This window comes from Leptosomus discolor, chromosome 9 (assembly GCF_034619465.1).
Source record: "Leptosomus discolor isolate bLepDis1 chromosome 9, bLepDis1.hap2, whole genome shotgun sequence".
In the NCBI taxonomy this organism is placed as follows: Eukaryota; Metazoa; Chordata; class Aves; order Leptosomiformes; family Leptosomidae; genus Leptosomus; species Leptosomus discolor.
The window spans coordinates 44,668,317-44,674,206 of record NC_141399.1 but is presented as its reverse complement, the minus strand read 5'-3'; positions in this window follow the sequence as shown (position 1 = coordinate 44,674,206).

Below are 5,890 nucleotides of genomic sequence, written 5' to 3'. Positions count from 1 at the left end.
ATATCTTTATTGCGCGGACCTATGTGCAGCTCCAGGTCTCGAAGGGTGAGGTGGATCTGGATGGTCCTACGCTCACCTAGGTGATGAAGTTGAGGTGTTAAATACTATCATCATTTGTGGGTCCTGACTACCAAATTGGCAGGTTAAAGTTCATAGATTCGTCCTCTTCCTTTGCATGCGACGCAGCATCTAGTTAATGAAGTCTGCTTGGCCCGTGGTGTATGTTATTAATCTGTGCACGTCCCAGCGCTGAGGAAGATGTGCAGCACTGGGAAGGAAAGGTGCACGCTGAGAAATCAGAACCGAGACTGGAGTGCCCTGCAGATGGTCTATAGATAATTTGTGTCTGCAGGCGGATGACAGCGAGAGCACTGAGATGGTACTGTGCATCTGAGCAGTTTGTGCTCGGGTTAGTTATGAAGAAAATTAACATACTTCTGTTTTGAGCTGGAGCGGAGTTAAACCTCCCAGAAATAAAATGAATATGTAGCACAAAGAAGGCAGCAGTCCCTTCAGCATCTGCCTTTCCAAAAGGAGCTGTTTCATGCCTGCTAGGCTAAGCAAGCATTTCATTTTCACCTGACAAAACTATTTGAAAGAGAGTTTCTTGAAAAAAACAAACAACTCCCCAAACAACACCCTTCTCTGCTGTAATAAAAAGAAAGAACTTGAAGAGAGGGGATATATTAATTTAGGTGAGATGTCTGTAACATACCTTCTTTCATAAATAGCTCTTACTGCTGCAGAAACCCTACATGGGATTAGTCACACTATTTATTTTGGAGATTGCTCCAGAACTACACCTTCTCGAGCTTTTCCTTGCGGGTGCAGCTGCGTGCCCCTGACCTGCGCGGCCAGCAGGCTCCGAGTGAGAGGAGGCAGGACCGTTGGCACAGGTAATTCAGTTGGGTTTGGTCAGATGTGTGGGGACACGCTGCAGAGCTCCAAGGAGCGAGCGAATGAGCATTGTCCAGGCTGCAGGCTGTCCGAACGCGCTTTCACTCGCTGTGCCCCAATGCGGTTACGCTCCCTGCAAGAGGATGTTCCGCTCTGCTGGAAAAGGTTGGTGTTTATTTGCCCCCTCACTGTTAGGGGTTGGATATTGGGTTGGTGCTAGGGCAATGCGTGTCGTTCCACCGCTTGATGCTTTGCTGAAGGGGGAAAGGGGCAGTTTTGGACAGGTCACAAATTTCCATGTCTTGGCTGGTGTGAACGTGTCTCCCCAGATCCACGCTCAGTGCCTGATCTTTCCCTGACTGTCAGCTCCACACATGTGGGGCTGCTGTTCTCCCTGAGTGGCACTGCTCTTTGCTGGTGCATCTAGTCCAAGGAGCTGACAAAAGGAAGGTTTGTTCCTTTTGTTGGTATCCCTCTTAGCTTTTCTGCAGGTGATCAGAGCTCTCCTCTCTCCAAGGGGTTGGCGGAGCCGTTAGCTGTGCCCCATGTGAAGGCTGGCATTGCCTGTCTCTCCTGGCTGCAGAGCTGCAGCTGGGCACAGCTTAAACAGCCTCTCCTGGCGCTGCAAAACCAGTCTTTCAGGTGAAGATACCGGGGGTTGTAGCGGTTGGGAACCCTTTTTGCACCCTAAATACTGCTCAGCAGTTTTGTAGTAAGCTGGCTGTGGGGCAGAGGAGGGTGTGAGGAATGATCAGAGCTCGCTGAGTAACACCTGGAATGAGCAAACAACGAACTTCCTTCCCCTGGAATTGAAACCGTGGCTGTGACGCAGGTCTGCAAAATGAGCAACATGGAGTAGGTGGATGCGGAGTAATCCTTACTGGGTTTTCTAATAAAATGCTTGGGGATATCAAATGAAACATGCAAGTGGTGGGTCAAAACAAAACTAGGGCAGATACTTCTGCATTTAAAGTGTAGTGGGACTGTGGGGCTTTGAGGATATTGCAAATGCTTAAAATTCGTATGAGTTCAGAAAGTAATTAGAAAAATCTGTGAAATGCAGAGACATTGCTCCTGTTTCGGGGAGTCCCTGCCCTGTACCTTGCAGGAAGCTGGAGCGCAGGACGGCTCGCTGTACTCTCTAGCCATCTGCTGTTAGCCCTTGTTGAAGATAAACGAATGTGTTACAAGGACCTTCAGTTTAGTCGTGTTTGGCCTTTCCTGTATTTTTAAATTGGAGACTGAAAATCTGTGGGGAGGTAAGATGCACACATACCAGTATGCTGTTTTAACAGAACAGGCCTCACTTCTCCACCCATGCTTGGGCTCTGGGTTTGACAAGCTGCCCAGTGGTGTAACACAGCGTCACGGATCTTCTCCGGTGGCTGGAGCATCTGCTTCGTCTTGGGGAGGCGGCCACAAGCGATCAAAAGCTATCACATTAAGAGATGCAGCCAGTTATGCCACATGATAGGTCATGCTTCTGCTTGTCTCCACACCCACTCCACACCCGGCGTTTCTCAACCTGTGCGAGGCGTGCGAGTCGATCTCTTTGTGATGTTCTCTTCCCCAGAAAAACAGTTAGAGGGGAAAAAAGTCCTTTGGACATCCAGTGTGCTCCTCTGCTCAGATTTATGGTCTTTCCTGTAGCCACGATGATCCGTTTTGCCCGTCTGCTTTGTCATGACAAGCGGCAGGACCCCGCAGGGCTGCTCCCCCTGCGCTGGGGCATCGTGGTGGTGCAGCCTGAGAGCAGCCTGAGTTTGCCCTGCACAGCGTGCATCAATCTTTAAGCGAACACTGCTAACCCGGACACAAACAATTCGCTCTTTCATGACTCTCCCTTTTGCTCCTGTTGACAGAGAGCAATCCCAACCTAGGATCTTTGCAGAGGTGGCGAGGCGAGGGCTGAGCAGGACAGACAGAAAGTGGTCCTGCTTGTGTGAGACCCACAGGGTCCTGGCTCTCTTACGGATCTGTCGATTTAGGTGTTTGTACTGCGTCATCCCTGTGGTCTCCAAACTGTTTATTAACAAGGTTTTGAGAGGGGAGAGGATTATGTGCAATCTCACAAAGCGAATCAAAGCTGTGTGGTGCTGCTTAAGGAGTGTAAGTGAGCTCCAGGATTAAGCAATCTGGGGGAGCGGGCGATGGTTAGGTACAGCGCAGTGTGCCTGCCTGATAACATACTGCACATGTCAGTTGATTTTTATCCTTAATATACTGCGCTTGCAGACCAAGTAAACAAGTAACACGCTCTCCCTTATCGCTGTGTACCTGAGTGGTTAATGGTGAGGTTCTCCTGTTTTAAGTCTCTGCAGCGTCCAAGACACGGCAGCATGCTGCACCCATCAGAGGCTGCGAAAGCTCAAGTTGCAGCAGCGCCAGCCCCGTGGCGCATACGGAGGTTGTTTCCCAGCCTTGTTGACTCCTGCAGGCCTGGGTCAACAGCTTTGCAGCTCCTGAGACTGCTAGCAAAACCCCCAGGTGGGGCGGTCTTCTGGACCAGCTCACTTTCCCACAGCCAGTGCATAAAGTGGTTTGATTTTTAACTACTTAAAACAAAAGGAGGAGTTGGCTCTTTGGTTTCTGTTAACCTTTTCCTTTTAATGTAACTATTCCTATAAGATAAAACATTCTCAGGGGAAAAAAAAAAGCTATTTATAAAGAAGTAGCCTTTATTCTTTTTCTAATTGACTACCATGCTGATGCATAAATATGAGTCTTCACTGAAAATGTTTTCTGAAATACTTTCAGCCCACACATCATGGGTTTTTTAAAAATAAATAAAAGTTCTAGAGAAGCAAATACTGTGAAAACTGTGTCCCTAGATACCTTTTTTTAAAATAAAATCTGTCCCAGAAATTTCTGTAAACGTCTTTGTAGAAGTAGGATTGTGCCTGAAGAGCCAGAGAGAGTAGATGGTTGGAACCAAGGATGGAACTGCCGTGCCAAGCTGGATGAAACGTAGGTTTAAACAGTAGAGATTCATCAGGGCTTTTTATTACTGTTTCTGTTTTAACTATTTAGAGGGATATCCATAGCTTCTCAGATGATAAAGGCTGTAATTGCACTGTGACAAGCACAGCCACAGAGAAATATGAAATGTTGTTTCCTTCCCTCCAAAAATTGCTTTCAAATAATTACGAGTTTTTACAACAATGCGCATTCCTTTTACGAGCCTTTTTGTGTAATGTTCTGTGGCGTTTCTTTGTCAGCATTAAGGTCAGATGCCTGTTCTTTCTTCTGATGTGTTGTTACACCATTATGAAAAAGGTAAACATTTGGGAATGTATCATCCGTAAAATAATGTATATCTGTGAAATGATGTCAAACAAGCAAAGTTGAGCTGAAATACTGGCACTCGACTTTGGAGATGGCAGTTGAAGGAAGAGGTGCACACATGGAGACACTCCAAAAAAGCATGCCAAAGATGATGAAGACCCCAGCTCTGAGGAACCTGAAGGAGCTGGGGTTGCCTCACGTGGAGGCTGAAGTGTAAGCCCCTGTGAGGACAGCCGCAAAGGGAGCATCCCTGTGGCAGACAGGAGGGGCTGACATCCACCGGGGAGATCTGGGGTAGGCAACAGGAAGAAGTTGCTTGCCGCCAGATAGCTAAGCACTGAAACAGGTGGCCCAGGAGGGCTGCGGTTGCCATCCTCAAAGGGGCAGATTAGACAAACAGAGTAGGGGTGATCCAGGCCTTGAGGTTGGGCCTGATGCCCTTGAGATCGTGTTTGCCATGAAAGCTGGGTTTTATTAATTTTTAATGACCTGACTCCCAAGGCTGTGGCTTTGGGAGAAAAAGCCATGAAACCCACAGCTACCTGATGGGCTTGGAAACAGTGGGAAAATCCCATCTGGTGAGCGAGAAACTGCCTACATGGACAGGAGCAGAACTTCTGCTCCCTCGGAGGTGTGCCTTATTGCCCTCAAGTTGGCCAGGAGAGAGGAAAAGGAATAAAGTAGCAAAGCAACGCATGATTTACTCTTCCTCCACGCCCTGCAGCCTCAGGCCGTTTTCAGTGTCTGTTGAAACGCTAGAAGTGCTCTGCACCTGTACTGTTTGAATAGCAAGTATCAGCGCAGCGTAACGCAAAGTGCGTGCGTATTGGAAAATGAACAGCCTCTGGTATTTTACAGCAGGTTGCTGTTTTGTCATTTTCTGATTGCTTTACAAAGGTTGGCTGCCTATCCTCAGTCTCCTTTAGAGCAGAAAGAAGTGAGGAAAAGAAGAATGGAGGTAAAAAGCGAGCAAGGAATTTGGTAATTTACATGCGTATTTTACTTGTAGCATGCTGTGTCAACTGTTTACCTGTTAGTAGGAGAGCGGCTAAAATAAAATATTGTCTTGGTTAGGTTAATACCACGTGAGGAGCTGTAGGACGGGGAGGGAAGTAGGGCAGCTTGTTTTGGAACTTGTGCTGAAGAACAAATAAAAACCCCCAATGTACACATTCGGTTACCATATGTCGTGCTTATCATAAAAGGCATCTCGGTGTTATTTCTTTGCAGGGATGCTTGAACTCCAGGGAGGCAGACTTTCCCGTTGAAGAAAGCGCATGCCAGAGGCGCTGGGGTTGCTGGTGGTGAGAGGAGCTTTCATGCCTGTTGAGGCAGCTAAGGCGGGCGGCGAGCTCGCTCCTTCCTGTGCTTGCCTGTTTGATTGACGTTGGCTTCCAAATCGCTGTGACTGAGCCTGAAGAAAAACGAAGGAGCATAATTTTGCTGAGAGAATTTTCCTGGCAGGGGAAGGCATGCAGTGCAGAGAAACGTGCCAGCGAAGAGCCTGGAAGTGCAAGTCCAGGTGCTAACGCAACTTCCACCCAAGCCATGCTGTGGTGAAGTCCTTTTTCTCCAGCCGTGTCTTGCTCAGCGCACCTGAGCGGGCTGCACAGGGGCTGCCCATGGCATTGCGGCAGTCTGGGCTGGATTAGCTCCTGGTGTGTCATTGCTTCAACTGCCTGAAGAACTGAAGAAGATTGCAGGGAAG